Source organism: Dermochelys coriacea, chromosome 12, assembly GCF_009764565.3.
Source record: "Dermochelys coriacea isolate rDerCor1 chromosome 12, rDerCor1.pri.v4, whole genome shotgun sequence".
In the NCBI taxonomy this organism is placed as follows: domain Eukaryota; kingdom Metazoa; phylum Chordata; order Testudines; family Dermochelyidae; genus Dermochelys; species Dermochelys coriacea.
Window position 1 is genome coordinate 37,660,608 of NC_050079.1, and position 16,391 is coordinate 37,676,998.

Below are 16,391 nucleotides of genomic sequence, written 5' to 3' on the forward strand. Positions count from 1 at the left end.
GGGGAAGAAAGGCTGGTTCTCCCGGGGCTGCTTCACCTGCAGCTTCAGCTCCTTGCCGCGCCCGACCCCCCCGCCGCAGACGAAGCAGGACAGCGCCGAGGGGGGCTCGGCGCCGGAGCTGCCGGAGGCGATCGCGGCCATCAGCCGCTGCTTGCGGGAGATCGGCGCCTCCTTCTGCGGCGCGGGGCGGTCGCTCATTCTGCGCCCGGGGCGCCCCGGCGGCGGCTGGGCTGGCGGCTGCCGGCTCCCCGGGGCTGCGCTCTCATCCTGCTGCCCAGCCGCGCTCACGGGCGGGCCAGGCTCCCACGCGCCGGCAGCGGCCGACGAGCTGCGCAAAAGTTGGTCCAAGTCTGGGGGCGATCAGCGCCCCATGGCCGGGGGGCTGCGGAGCGGGAAGGGCTGGAGCCGCCTGGCAGCCGGGCGCTAAGAGCTAACTTTGTCCGTGCGCGTCTCGTGCAAAGTTTGGCTGCGAGCTCGGCAGCGCCATCTCCGCCGCGCGGTGGGTCCCTCCGCTCCCACCCCCAGCAGCTGCTGCCCCGGCCCCGGCCCCGGCCCCGCCCGGCCCCCGCGCCCCACGGCTCGGGGCTGCAGCTCGCCCCCTCTCACGCGCTCCCGGCCATCGGCAAAGCCGCCCGGTAACCCGGCTCTGGCCGCCGGGCCGCCCACTGAGCGCACAGCCCCCCTCCGCGCCTGCCGGAGCCGCGGCCACTGATTGGAGTGGGAAGGAGTCGCCCTGCAGCGGGCGGAGGAAGCTGGCGAAACCACACACCTCCGTGCACGGGCCCGCCCGGAGCTTCTCCAGCGCGAGGCTTCCTTGCCCCCGGGAGGCGGGGGGGGGGGGGAGAGGAGTTGCAAAACTGGGTAGGTTTTTCCTCTGGCAGTTTTGCGCCTTTACCCACGTGCGGTTGGGGGCTGGGAAGAAGTTTCCGGGATGGCTGCGGAGCTGGAGGCCCATTGCCCTCATAATTTCCCCCTGCCCGGGAATCTAGCTCTTACCCCCCCCCCTCTACCCGCCCACACCTACACCCCTTTCTCTGGCTGGCATCATCTATTGCTAATTGTATGGCCAACCACTTGGAGCGGGCCTTTTTGAGACCTTTGTGCCAATTCTCCCCCTTCCTCCCCCCCCCCCCCCAAATCTAGGAACTTTCCAAATAAATCGGAGCTTGGATCCTGACCAGCCCCTGGGCAGCCTCAGACAGAATCTGCGTTGGGCACAACAGCCTTCACGCACAAGGCATGGCCGCAGGGGACAGCCCTGGCCACTTTGTGTGAGCTCTTCCCTCTGAGTCACCACCCAACACAAGGGCCCAGCAGGGCGCCAGTGGGTACTGTGATACTCCAGCACCACCCTGAAGCCTCACACTGCCTGCCTGTGGGCATGATGGGTCCCGGAGCCCTTTGCATAAGAAAACACCACCACCAAGCTTTTATACAGCGCTTTATATCAAGCAATAACCCTATGTCCTGCCCCAATACTTAATATCCCCCTGCAGTTGCAATCAGAGACAGTATTTCCTTTCCCTATTAATCCATGCTGTGTAGTGTTGCTGTGCACTGTTAAACAACTGATGTGATCCAAGCCAGAGCTAGCTGCATTGCAGTGATGCCTGAATTAAGCCTTGAATAACCTGACCTACCAGAAGGAGTATTCTGAGGTTTAATGCTTGTAAAGCATTTTAGTGTCCTTGACTAACAGGCACTGCAGAAATGCAATGGCTTATTACATTCAGAGACAGCTAACACTGGCTTTAGTCAACCATCCAAACATCCAGCACACATTTGCAACTAAAAAATGTTCTGGAAACAGTCAGGATGCTTCAACATTGTCACTGAAGATGCATGTGCATGCGCAGGTAGGGGAAGGTAGTTCCAAGAGGTACAACTTCAGGTGTGTAAAATTCCCACCAGATATAAAGGCCTACAAAGTGCTGTGTGCTCTGCACTTCCATGGATGGCACAGGTAAAGATGGGGTGCTGTTCATCACCTTGCAGAGACTCCTTGAAAGAATCAGGTGCTCAGGATCGCTCAAGATCAGGCCCAAGGTATGTAAGTTGCCATCAATAGGTAGCACCCACCAGTAACTGTGATAGAACACAGCATAAGGACAAGTCCAGGGGCCTGTGATGAGCACCACATAAAGGCCTGAAAAGATAGATTAGACAGACCTAATTTTCCGAAGAACGATTGCGCACAGAGCAGCTATAGATGCTCAGGATATGTATAGATTCTTTATAGCTCCAGTGCCCATAGGATCTCAGAACATCCTTATGGCTCTCATGAGAGAGGAGGCGTCTAGGAAGCAGCTTTGAAAGATAGGCTAAACACCTAGTCTCCCAGAGCCCATTCCTTAGGAACATTTAATAATTTAAAAAATTTGCCTTGCTTTTTTCTTTTTAGTGGAGATTTTTGCATGAAAACAGGAACTTTCTTCCTTCTCAGTCCATCTGCTCTTGCTGCTTGTTCTTTACCCAGGTGCAAGTTTCAAACTTCTGTGCGCTGGCTGCTACCAGAGAGAAGAGCAAACCTGGTTATTCCAGGTGCTGTCAAGCATTTGGGCATGGATATCAACTAATTGCACATGCAGACAACATCTGTGCCTGCAATATCATGATCCACCCATGCAGGGATGTGGGCTTGACTCCCCTCCATTACAGCTCTACAACAGGACTCTGGTAGATCAGGTCTTGCTGTCATCCTCTTCCTCTACCGCAAGTGGATGTGAGATCAAACGGATTGTCTGACATCAGCTGGAGAACAAACAGGAGGGGGCAGAAGGACTCTTAGGGGATGAAGATCTTGTTTCTATGCAGATGGCCCTGGCAATAAAGGACGGGGGGAGAACCAAGTATAGAACATGATACACAAGGAGAACTGTCTCTAAAGGGATTTTTTCCCCCAAAGTTTTCCAGGAGGCAGAAGCAGCTCATTGCATTTTATTTATTTATAGGCCTGATGGTGCAGTGGTTCTATGCCTGGATCGTCCACTGAAACCAATGGGAAACAAATGTGCAGGTAACTATTTAAAAATCTCCAATGCATCCCCTTTTCTACATGCAGGGATGTGCGAGCAGCATTGTTCAAGTTATTCCATTCCTGTTGATCCACCCCAACTCTAATCAGGCAGAGAGCTTGATTTTTCTTTTACAACAGCACTGGTCGGAAGGCTAGGAGTTGGAGGGCAAGGGAACAAAAAAGTTCAGCCTGGAATTTCCCTGTAACTCATGGATTAAAAACAACAAACAACAACAACCAGCAGCAGCATGTAAGCTGCTGTAGTCTGCACCAGTTCCAGCCAGGTACTGTGGAGAACTCCCTCACTCTGTTCATTCACTTGGGTGGTTTCATAAGCGAATATATTTCACCTGACAAATCCCAGACAGGAGCTGCATGCTCTCCCCTCTGCCACAGTGAACCCCACCATCACCCTGTAGGAGAGAACTGATGGAGAAGGCAATGCAGTATCAAAGGAGTGCTCACCAGCACATTCGCACTGAGACAAAAATCAGACGAGAAGGGCTCATCGTTTGCTGTTGGGAGGAAAATATTGAATTTAAATGTATTTCATGCTATTTCCCAGTGGAGGGATCTATTACACTGAAGAATGGTCTCAGTAAAGAGGCAGAAAGCTCATTGCTTGAGTCATCAAAATAATAATATTAATAGGGAGGTTTTCACTCACAGATCTTGAAGTGCTTTATGAGGGAGAAAAGTGTCAATATCCCCATTTTACAGATGGTGAAATCAGCACAGAGGGAAAGTAACATGCCCGTTGCAGGGCTGGGGATAGAAGCCAGGTGTTCTGGGCCCCAGTCCAGCCCCTTAGCCACTGGGCCACACTGTCTCAAAGCACTGATTGAAGGGAACAATCCCACCTCGTAGAAGAACAGGTGATGTAATCTAACCAGTATTTTCTCTAATTTCAATGACAATGTACAAGTTATAACCTATTATTTGTACCACAGTAGTGCCAGGCTCTGCCCAGACTTCCAGGACAACACACTCCCTGCCTCCAAAAAACTTACAGTCTAATAAATAACAGCAACATTGATCTCACATTGTGGTGGTGGTGAAGTCAGCACTAGGGAGTGGGGCAGAGACATTCAAGCTCCATCTGGCCTCCCACAAAAGTGCAAGCACCCTGTTGCAGACCAGCTGCTGGAGTTTTACCATGCCTCCTTCTAGGTCTGCTCCAGGGTTAGACGGCAGGGTGATACTGCTGGCAGGTAGTCTCGGAGTGGACTGGGCACACGTGCAGTAGGAGTCTTGAATGGGTGACTGACTTGCTACTTCTAGAGTAGTTTACAGCTTTATTTGGTTTCTAGACTTTGTGCAACTTCATCACATATCCAGCCCTTGAAACAATGGGGCCCTGATCCCTGACTGTGGCTGCAGGATCTACCGGAATATAATTGTTTTCTCTTTTTCACCATATTATACTTGGCACCCTTGTAGGGAAGGCAGCTCTGTGAATTAATATATGGAAAGTACTTTGAAAACATAAAGCATTATGTAAGTGCTCAGTATTGCTACTAGTCTAAAAAATCCAAAGCCACTCAGGACTCCACAGTTGTTGCTGTGTCACATGCCATACTAAGAACTTCACAGCAACAGCAGGGACAGAATTCAGATCCTTGTGCTCTAAAAGCACGCTTGAGCTAAAGGAGAATCTTCACAAGCTCGCAGCGGTATGGAAACTACGATATTCGCATGGGGAGGTGTGATTCCCACTCCTAGAGGGCAGCAGTGCTCACAGTCACTCACTACCCAGCTTCTTGTGTTATTACGGCCAGTTGCCAATGTTGGAAAAGCTTCCATCAACCAACTATCAACATGGTTATTCAGTTCAATTTGAATACTCATTTTTCTCATGTCCCTTCATGAATAAAACTATTTTCTGTACGGCACAAGATCTTTCCACCCCTCCTGTTAATACCGAGTGAGATCCTTATATCTTGGAGCACTGTAAAAATATGGATTCCTTCTCACATAGCCCACCCTGTGGGACAGAGAGGGCAAGGAGAGTTGGGCGAGTAATTGATTTTTCAGTTCAGTGGCTGAACAGAAAAATTCAGGAAAAAAAAATATTTCAGGTTGATCCCCAAATGACAATTTTTCAGTTTTTCTCACCAAAATAAAAAAAACCCCAAAACCCCAAAATTAAATGTTTCATTTTGTTTTTGGTTGCTTCCCCTTGTTTATTTTAAGTCACACAAAGTCAAAATGTTTCATTTAGAAAATGTCAAAACAAAATGTTTCAACGCTTTTGGGGTTCCCACCTCCCCCAGCTGGAACTATTTTCCGAATTTGACTCGAATTCGCAGACAGTTTTAGACAACCTGAAACCACATTTTTCAGAAAATAAATCATCAGCCGGGAAAAAAAAAAAAGTGCCCACAGGATCTCAAAGCAAGTACCGTTTTAGAGATTGAGAGCCTGAGGCACGGGTTAATTACATGATGTGCCAAGGCAGCAGAGAAAGACCATGGCCCAGAACCCCAGTACCTGGCTCCTGGTCCTGTACTCTGGCTCCTTGCCAACGCTGTTTGTAGTCCTCCGTTTTCAGGGGGAAATGTGAATCTCCAATTCCCGGCACATGCAGTGCTTCACCGCACAGACACACAGCAGGCATCAGAGGCTGCTTCCGGGGCCCTGGATGTAGCTGGGCAGAGCAGCTCATTTATCACTCTGCATGGCCTTATTCCTGTGGCTGCTGTTTGCAAAACGCAAGCTGAGCAGGGGGGAAGAGAGGATTTCTCAGTCAGCTTCAGAAAGGACTGAAAACATCTGCCCTGGCCGCCAGCACCTCCTCAGGGGAGAGCCGTGGCTCCAGCAGGCTCTAAAGAGGATTCTCCACAGCAATTCCATTCAGGCTGGTGGGCAAAAGCAGTCCTTTTGATCTTTTTAAAGTGAATTTAGAGCTGGTGAAGGGGAATGAAGACACTAATAGCTGAAATTCACTAGCCACAGGATGGACATAGCTAGCACAAGTCCCTACACAACACATGGTCCTCCACCCTGACATACAGGGACCTCTGTAGTGGTAGCAAGATAAACTAGTCTCAGTAACCAGTCTCGCTTGTAATGGACAAGGATGGCATTTGTAATGGGGGTGACCGATGTGACGGCCCTCAGGAGTGAGGCTTCCTATAGCATCTAGCACAATGGGGTCATGGTCCATGACTAGGGCTCCTACGCGCTGCAATAAATAATCATAATGATTCTGTGTAGGCCATCGAACCGCTGTCGGACTCGAGTGTCCCTCAGCTATGACTGCATCCAAGCCAGTGCTTGGTGATCCATATGCTCAGTACCAATCCCTGAGCCATTCAGTACTCACAACAACATGGTTTCTGGTTACCAGCATGGCAGGCTAAACACTCCCCTCATTTTGCATGGCAGCACACCCCCCTCCCTCCCCCGCCAATCAACTTGGGTGATCTCTGGATGATAGAACGGGGGAGAATTTGCTGCAGATCTTAGGGCCCAGCCCCGCTCTTTCTGAAACCTCTGGCCAAACTCTCATTGATTTTAAAGGGAGCAGTATCAGGCCCTTAATTTGCAATTATTATTTGCACTGCGATAACATCCAGGACCCCGAGTCATGGCTCAGAACCCCATTGTATTAACCTCTGTACAGACACAGAACAACAAGATGGTCTCTAAACTCAGCATGCCGTGGGCATTTGCAATATACATACACTGCAATACATGTACACATTTTTAAAGCCAACCCTGGCCTTACAGAACCGACAGCACATAGGACTGGATCCGTAGCTGGTGTGAAATCTCTGCAGCTGAAGCCAATGGAGCTAAATCAGTTTACACCAGCTGGGGATCTGGCCCTACCGTCACCATTATTGTTGTATCAGACTGCTTCCTGTTACATCCCAGCCTCTGTGTGTATTCACACTGGAAGCTCTTTGGGGCAGGGATCTCACTTTCCTGTCTCAGCAATGGCATCTAACACACTGTTGGAGCTGTATGTGAATGATACCGCATTACCAGCCAGCACTCCCCAACGCAGCTGGCCTGATTTATAGTGGCAGAGGTTTTTAGCACCATTGTGGCATCTTCTGCCTATGCTCTGTTCCCACTATGCTGAGGTTAATATGGAAATTACTAACTGCTTATTCTTTCCAGCTGTTCCATGCGTCAGAGTGTGCATTAAAGCTTATTTCAAACACGACACTACATTGGAGTCAGCGTGGCCATTCCCCAAACCACCCCCTCTCTGTAATCCTGCTCCTGGTATGTTGTTTGAAAACGGAATATTTCTCTAACTAGTCAATTCAAAAGTATGTATAATTTAAGACACAAGCCCCAGGCAGTACTGTGAGATGCAATGCCTTTTTGATGGACTCTGTATGGGGCTGAGGGGGAACAAAATGGGTTTTCTTATACTTCTGGAGGTTTGATTATTAATATTTTTGTGGGTAATTCTGCTGTTTCTCAGACATTTTGTCAATGGACGCAATCTAGGAGAGGGGTAAAAAGTTTTTTGTATGTGGATCTTAAAACTAAACTCCCTGTTCATAAAGCGCCACTGAATGGTGCTAGGCTGACAGCCACACCCCAGGGAGAGTCAAAGCTTCTTCATGCAGTCCTTCCTTTGCATCTCCATGCCAGACCTGCAGGGATCACTTCTAGGGAGGAGACGGGACTTCAGTCTCCATGGGCCATCCCATCCTTTGCCTCTCAGCTGAACGGGTTTGACAACTCACCATGGGGCACCTCAGTGCCAGCGGCAGTACAGGCACCTATCCACTAGTAACTGGAGAGACACCCACCAACTCGTTTTACACAGACTCTAGAATAACCATTAGAAGGTATCTTTCAGTGTGAAGTCTTGGCCTCACTGAAGTCAGTGGCAAAACTTCCAGTCACCCTCCAGTGACTACCCATCAAGGCGTAGAAAGGATGGTCTAGTGGACAGGGACTGGGACTCCGGCTGCCTGGATTCAACTCTCAGCTCAGATACAGATTTCCTGTGTGATCTTGGGCAAGTCATTTCAGCATTCTGTCCCCTCAGTCCTCACCTGTAAAATGGGAATCCTAGTGTTGTCTGTCTTGGGCATGTCCTGAGGATAAAAACCATTAAGCTGTGAGTGCAGCAACAAGGGCCATGCCACAGAGAGATACCAAGGTCAAACTTTGTAAAAGACTCCACTGTAATTACCAGTTCCCAGACTCATCAAATCTCCTTTCCAAATACATACAGAGTCCCACTGGGAAAAGTAAGGGGAATGGATGATTTAATGTCTGGAAGCAGCTGTGAATGTGTATTTTATCTTCATACAGTGTAGGAGCTATTGGGGTTTGAGTAGGTTTTTTTTTTTTTTTTTTTTTTTTTTAATTATTCCTAATAGACAAGTAAACCTTTTCGAAGAAATCAGTTTAAAATAATACATTCTTACATGCTGAGATCCATATTCAAGTTCAGAATGGCTCATGCAGCATCTACAGCTGCATTTCTAAACATCAAGAATCAAATCATCACCCCTCTAGAAGTAAATCGCACAATTTAAAATGACCAATTTCAAACCAGGATATATGCAAACTGCTGAGAGAATACTAATAAATATGCCAAGATAAGAATTCATGCTGATAAATACAAACATTAACTTAGCTTCTCAACACACAAGGAGGTAGAGATGATTATTGCCATTATACAGATGGGGAAAATGCAGCAGAGGAGTGAAATTGATTTGCCTGAGGCTTCACAGGAACTCAAATGCATACCCAGGATTAGAAACTTGTCACCTGATGGCTAGTTCTGTGCTGCCAGTGTACCTGGCATACCAGTCTGTTAAGTGGGTAATAGGTTGATGACTGGTGGGAAGTTCTTTCATCTTGAACTCTGATATACAACCTTTTTCTTGCCCCCCCCCTTTTTTTTTTTTAAATGGCCAATACATGCACTTGGTTTGTGTTTATTATTAAAATTAGAGCTGGTTGAAAAAAGGTAAGTATGTTTCATGACAAATTTTCAAAAGAAATGATTTTTTGTTTAACATTTTGAATTTCTCAACTGACAAAAAATTCTTTAATTTAAAAAAAAAAAAAATTGGTGGGTAACCCCCCATCCCCTTGCTCTCTCTCTCTCTCAAATCTGTTAAAAGGTGAGGGAGGAGCAGTGACAGCAAGGTCATTCCCCCCATTTAAACAAAGCAAAATTTTGGGGAGAAAATTGAAATTTTGCATTTCAAAATTTGTCATTGAAAAGTGAACATTTTTGACCAAAAGGAAAACATTTCCCAAACACTTTGGTTTTGATCAAAAAGGCATTATGTCAAAGTTTTGATTGAAAAATATTTGACCAGTTGTAATTAAAACCCATTTCAAAGTGTTTCCCAATGTAAAGAGTGGTTTTCTATGTGCCAACTTGGAAAACTCAACTTGAGAGCGGAGAATCAGCTTGCGTTCATACTAGCTTGTGTATCACCACCAGTAATAAAGATTTTGCAGGCTAAAAACCCCACCTTGAGATATATCTGTGGCACCTCATTACCTTCACATTTTGCTTTCATTTGCAAATTCATTGAAGCTCTGATCCTCCACTGCCCTTGCCATAGGTTGTTTACACATGTACAAAGGAGTGTACCAAGGCTGCCATTCTGGTTTGCTAGTGTTTCATGCTCACCTTTGTATGGGTGTAAATGTTGACACGAGCACCAATGCAGCAGAGAATCAGTCCCGGTATAAGATGAACTAAGGGCAGAATCTGTTGATGATGCATGACCCCAAAAGATATGTGCAGGGAGCAGATCTCTGCTAGCTTTGCAAATCCACAGTTTCAGAGCAGCCCTGCCCTAAAACATACAATATGAAATCTGAGTTAGCTTGTCCCAAATGGGACAAAATAGAAAGTTAGCTAGCGGAAGAGGTAACTCCCAGGAACACAATACACAGAACCGTGTCTCATGTTCCCCACAGTTCAGTCAGATCGGCTGCATCCAGAGTTGGGGACAGGCGGCTCATAAAGAGCATCTTTCGTTAGTGCAAACTGGTAACTGGAGGTCACCCATTAATATTTATCAATAGCGAAAGCTGAACTCCAGCAGAGGTGAAAAATAGCAGTAAACAGGTGCTGCTATTTGCTGGCATGACAGCACAGGGAGAAGCTTGTGGAAAAGATACTAGAGCCTGGGACAGGCAAGCTGTTAAGGAAATGAATGAAGACAGTTTGATTTGAAAGCTTGAAGGCAATATTTCTCCTCTTGTGAAAGTGTTACCTCACATGCAAAACGAGCGAGCTCAGACTAGTTTCCAGGGATATTTACACCACTCAGTTCATTCCATTATTAGGGTATGTTTGCATATAGCACAGCTGTCTAGTGGGTGGATTCAGAACTGCTTGGGTTTGTCATAGGCCCTATACTGCTAAACCCAATGGAGAGACTCTGTTAGCTCAGTGGTAGAGGCCTTGGCTTTTGTTCTATCCTCATCATCACTGCACAGTTCCAAATGCCTGTGACGTGTGGCATAAGGACAGCCATGACATTGCAGGTGGCCACAGATTTGTTACAATAATAAGTAAACAGAGATCACTGAAATGCAGCTACTTCTGGGGTGGGATGTGGTGACTGTTTAAAGCAACAGCATGCAATAGTTTTCAGGAATGAAATAAAGAGCAGCTCCTGCAACTAAAGTGCAGGAGGGACTGGTAGCACCCTGGACTGGAACAGGTTCAGGACACTTGAGTTAAGCACCTTAGTCCTGTGCAAAAGGACATTGGATGACCACCAGTAGCCGGAAGGAGGTTGGTTATGCAACGTATCCAAAAGACAAGCGCCTCCTTGTGGCGGGACATTAGTACAGTACTGATCCAGAGAAGAGTCCTCCTTCTGGCTCACCCTCACCACACTAGCCAGTCTATATGTTCAGTGTGATTCCTTGGTTGTCCAACAAGGCACATCTGTTGGTTCGCTCTCTGGAGTCTGAAGGGATGTGGGTAGGAAACACACAGCTGTATTTCAGATTTCTCAGCAGTCCTCATGCTGGAGGGCAGCGCCATTAAACATCACGTGCATGTCTCTCTGCATCGACCTCACCATCGACGTGCTGCTTCCATTTGCCCAGGCCTCCCGCTATGTACGTCCTGCTGCTCGACTCAGATTCAGCAACAGCCTTCGAACGTGGTCACAATGGGGAGCAAATAATCTGTAATAAACTATTACAGAGCGCAGTCAGCACTGGGAGGGGAGGAGCATAGCAACCTTAGCCTGCCCCAAAAGGGCCCTCACCAGCGGAGAGGAGGGTCACAGTCACACATGGCCTTTGAAGGAGAAGGTGATGCATTAGACAGAGAAAGAGAAAAAGAAAAAGGGTCAGGCAGAGAAACAAGCTGGTTAACCTAGACTTGGACTGACTTCAGGGATGAATTGGGGCCAGTTAGGGTTAATGTGATCTTCACACCCCAACGGTGAGATTAGAGATGTCTAGCATTGGCACAAAGATAATCCCACTCAGGTTCTCGACCAGGAGGTCACAACCAGCCTACCTTTTCCGGAGTGTTAAATGGGAGAGGGGTCCCAGGTAGATCCCCTAGATGGGAGGGGGTCTGGGAAAGGGAAAGACTGAGAACCACCATGGTATCGGACCTGAATGGGAGTAACGGGTTCGGTGGCTCTACAGAAGCCAGAGCATGCCTGTTTCACTTGGTGAATCCTGGTCTAACTGGTCTGTGTCCCCTAGCGATCGCTGCTCCCCTTTCCTTTTCCTAACCTGCAGCAAGTGCTTTGGGCTGAGTTGGTTTCCGCACTGCTGCTCCCGCTAAAAGCGGGAGTTAACAGATGTGAGGGAGCGACCGGAGAAGTTTGGATGGATTTGGCCTTGGGTCAGAGACAGGCGGGATATATTTACCAGCGCAAACAGGAGTTTCATTTGAAAGAAAAGCAGAGGGCAGCCTGTGCAGGGCACCTGCAAACGCAGCGAGAGAGAAAGGGCCCTGACAGGGCCATGGTCAGGGCAGGGAGTTTGGTGGATTTTAAAAGAAACCGATAGCCCTGCCCTGAACCAAGCTGCGGTGCCCCAGGCACCGAGCATGATTCCCTCTACTCACGCACCTCGTTCCCTGCAGCACCCCTTCTATTCCAGGCCTGTCCCCCCCCCCCCCAACTCTGTCTGTGCACCCCCTTCATGAGCTCTTCAGGCCCCCTATCCCTTTCGGAGTCCTGGATGTCTCCCGAGCAGATTAGCCAACAGTGCTGGCTGGGGGTGTGGTCGGGGCTTTGTGGCACGCACAGATATGCCCTGGAGACTGTGCTCCAACCAACAAACCCACTCAAACCGGGACCCGAGACAGATGTGATCCTACGTCTTCCGAGGTCAGAAGGTTTTACTCTTGACTCACTGCACCACCAACAGCCAGACTGAGTATGTGGAGGCAGAAAGTGATGAGCGACCCTCACGTGCCCCCAGCCGGAGCCCTTTCATCTGTAGCTTGCTGCAGGTAGGCAAGGGCGCCCCTTAGTCCTGAGTCCCATACTGACACCAGGTGCGGCCTGGCGATGGGCTACACAGTCACCCATGGCAGGGGTGCCCAACCTGGAGCCCCACACAGCTCTTCAGAAGTTAATATGCAGCTCCTTGTACAGGCACCGGCTCCAGGGCTGGAACTACAGGCTCCAACTTTCCAATGTGCCAGGGGGTGTTCACTGCTCAACCCCTGGCTCTGCCATGGGCCCTGCCCCCACTCCACCCCTTCCTGCCCCCTCCCCTGAACCTGCTGTGCCCTCGCTCCTTCCCCATCCCTCCCAGAGCCTACTGCATGCCACGAAACAGCTGATCAGGAGGTGCGGGGAGGGAGGGGGAAGGCGCTGATCAGTGGGGCTGCCGGTCGGCGGGAGGCTCTGGGGGTGGGGGGGCGGGAGCCGATGGGGGGCTACTGGCATATTACTGTGGCTCTTTGGCAATGTACATTTGTAAGTTCTGGCTCCTTCTCAGGCTCAGGTTGGCCACCCCTGATCTATGGGCTCTGTGTGAGCCTTGGAAAACCCACATATGGGTCTGGCCAGTTGCACTTAGCTGTAGTTCCACCCTCCCATCCTGGTGCTGGCCAGAGGCTAAAACACTGTAATGTAGAGCAGCATATGGACTGCTCTAAATGTACTGGATGGAGCAGGTCCCCTAGGGACTGCTCCGCCTGTGGGGATCACCAGTGCACCATGAGCTCTGGTCTCCCCCCATTCCTGCTTTAAGCTGACCCCAGGCACTGGATCTAGTTTTCCCAAGCTCATATCTGTACCCGCCAGGTCATGTGTTCAGGGATCACACAAGCTTCATTTCCACAGATGCCATAGGAGGGTACTTTGTGCCTTCAGCTCAGCCCTTTGCTCTCTTCCAGCTGGCAGCTGCTAATGACCCCAAAGCAGCATCTGCAGGTGTGCATGGGCTAACACTACATGGCCTTGCTCAGTGGACAGTGCCAGCATGCTGGCGCGAAGTACTGCAGTCAGCGTCCTCGGCGCTAGGTGGAAAGTTGCTGAATGTGTATTGTAGCTGCAGTCTCTTTGCTCTACGAAGCACTTTCCTAAATGCTGCATCAAAAAGTGCTTCTCTCATAACAACCAGAGGCCAACAACTCAACCCAGAGTGCCATTTCCTAGTCAGCCCCATTCAAGGTCTGATTCTACAGCCCTAACTCACCAAGTCATTCTTGCTCCCATAGGCAGACCCACCCACGGGCAAACGTTCCTCTCTTTCCTGCTCCGGGTGTCTCATTGGTGAAGTTCTGGCGCTGTCCTTGTAAAGTCAATAGTTGGATGCTTGTACATGGACTTGGGCAGAAGTCAGGCTAAAGCTTCGCTCTCTCTCACACACGGTTGGGGAGTGAGGAAAGCAGCATTGCTGTTCTGGGGGGGGGGGGGAAAAAAAAAAAGAGAGAAGCCCCTGCAAGGAACGTTGATTTCTCTTTGCATACACTTGTTTCTGCATTCACAATGGTGCCTCATGCTTAATATAACATAGCTGTATATTTCCTCCACTCTCTCAGCAATGGAGGGGGCAGGCCCTGAGCTGTAGCATAGGATTCTACTCAGCCAGCGTTTGCATGCACACACCTCCCACTGAAATCAATAGGTCCCTGGATTCTATTTCTAGCTCTGCCACAGGCTGCCTGTGCAACTGTAGGCAAGTCACTTCACCGCTCCGTGCCTCAGTTTACCCATGTCACATAACCACTCTGTGCCTCAGTTTACCCACATCACTTCACCTCTCCACTGCTTCCCCATCTGTTCAGTAGGGATAACCCCTCCCACAGGGGCATTTTGAGGGGTAATACAGTCTCTACAGGGCTTGATGATGCTTGGATGGAAGGTGCAAATAATAATTCTCCTCGCTTTGCTTGCCCCCTGCCTGCTCTGTGGCAAATGCACAGACACAGAGTAACTAATGAACTATAGCAGCAGTCGCAAAAGGCTTTTAGGAGCATTCAGAAGAGAGCAGGCTTTGCTTTCTTTTAGCAACAAGTTGTCTGGTTCTTGGCTTGTCAGAACGTAGTACAGACTCATGGAACCAGGCAGGCTCCTGGAATACTCTGCTGACTCTTTAAAAGCCAAACTGCAGTTGCACCCCTCCAGAGGGCTGTGATCTTGACAGAGCCAATCAACTAAGCAGGTCCAAGGCACCCAGATACCATGCTGATGAGCTCAGTGCAAACACAGACAGGGTCAATTAGCAGGAGAGAGTTCTGGCAAGCGCTTGGAGGGGAGGTGTTTGCGGAAAGGCCCGGGTGCTGCCTGCGGGAAGCTGGGCTGGTGATTCACTCAGTGGCACTCTTCCCTGCGAGTCAGGCGGGAGCCAAGTCCTTCAACATGGTGTGAGGTTTTTTAAGACCCCTTCTCCCCCCGCCCTTCCAGAGCGCAGTGCTCTGCAGTGCCAAGCCCCAATGCCAAAGGGCCATGTCAACATGGTGGCTGTTAGAACCTGCTATTAAAAAATTACCAGCACTGACCAACTTTGAATTCTACAAAGCAGTAAAAACACTGCGGGCATTAGCCCTGCGACCCCGGCTGCAGCCATCGCAGGCAAAGATCTTTGGCAATCTAACCCTAGCTCTTTCCTCTGCCCCAAGACCCTAATAGCAATAACCTGCTAGGGGTGCTCAGGGTAATTAACACTCGCCCTCCCAGAGCACCTTCCCTGCTAGTCCTCAAAGTGCTTTGGCAGCTACTCAAGCCTCATGAACTATGTGTCTGTCATTATCCCACAGAGGAGGTTAAGAGACCAACTAATGGAAAGGTTAACTGGTGGCAGTGCTGAACACTGGATTCCTGAATAGGTGTCCCCGACTTTAAACACACAGTCACTAGAGAGTACCATGCGCTACTCGCCTGTAGTTCAGGATGTGTGTCTGTGTGTGTGTCTCCATCTCACACACACAGAGCTACCAGGCAGACAGCTGCTTTGATGCAGGAACAACTGAAGCTGTTTTCGGGGCAACCTGTGCCCAGTGTTTGAGAGGGAGGGAAGGCAGGCATCTAACATGATGCTGAAGATGCCCCAGGAGGAAATGGTCTCTGGTTTTAACTTTCTATTCCAAGCTCATTCATCCAACAGGTGAAAACACCATCTGCACTCTCCTCCTCTGCCTTTGGCATGGGCCCAGCCCTTTGGAGTTGAACTTGAGCTGCTGAGAACCAGCCTGGAGAGGGGTCAATCACCAGCCAGGATGCCCCTGCATGGCTGAGCCTGGTGTAGAGCCTCTTTGGCTCTGGGACCTCCATCACTGGGCCCTTGGAGCCTGGGCTGGCTCGCCCCTGTTCTCGACTCAGCCCTCCTGGGCAGTAAAGAGCCCAGCAAAGCACAAGTTTAAGGAGCCTGTCCTAAGCCATCAGCCCACTCTGGGCTTGATAGTCCTTGCCCCCCTTTGTATCAGAGATTTTTACCTCCCCTTCCTTGTGGGTCGGTAAGGAAGCCCAGGCCCTCCCTCTCCTCTGGTTTGCAGCCAGGGACTCATTATCAAAAAGCTAGAGGCTGCTGTCCCATCAACTTACTGCTGTTTCCCTGGGCCACTTCCTACCTTCGGTCTGAGGAGAGTCCCCTGGCATTACCTCACAAACTGGGTCTTCCAGTGATCTCAGAGGTCACACCTGAGATTCTGTTCCTGGGAGCTGAACCCCTGTCTTCTGAAGTCTCCTGCATTTTCCTCTTCTAGGAGCAGCCTTTTATCTCAGCTGTTGCTGGCCTAATAATTAGCTGCAGGTGGGGGAGTAGCTGCTCTGCCCATTAGCCTCTTGGTGGCTGTTGAAGCTTAGGGTCTATTCATCCCATCTCACAGTCCTTTTGGAACATGGAGCCAGATCCTTGGCCGGTATAAACCAGCACAGTCCCACCGTCCTCGGTGGAGCTATGCCCGTTTACAGCAACCAGTGGAGCTACACCCATT

General features: G+C 49.6%; 1 long non-coding RNA gene across 1 annotated transcript; it reads right to left on the reverse strand.

The window, feature by feature from the left end:
- Positions 1-1,374: 1,374 nt before the first annotated feature.
- Positions 1,375-16,139, reverse strand: LOC119841223. Its single transcript, XR_005288449.2, has 4 exons — positions 16,026-16,139; positions 8,041-8,082; positions 5,507-5,732; positions 1,375-2,820 (listed from the first exon to the last, which is right to left on the reverse strand). It is a non-coding gene; the product is annotated as an uncharacterized LOC119841223 (long non-coding RNA).
- Between the last annotated feature and the right edge of the window lie 252 nt (positions 16,140-16,391).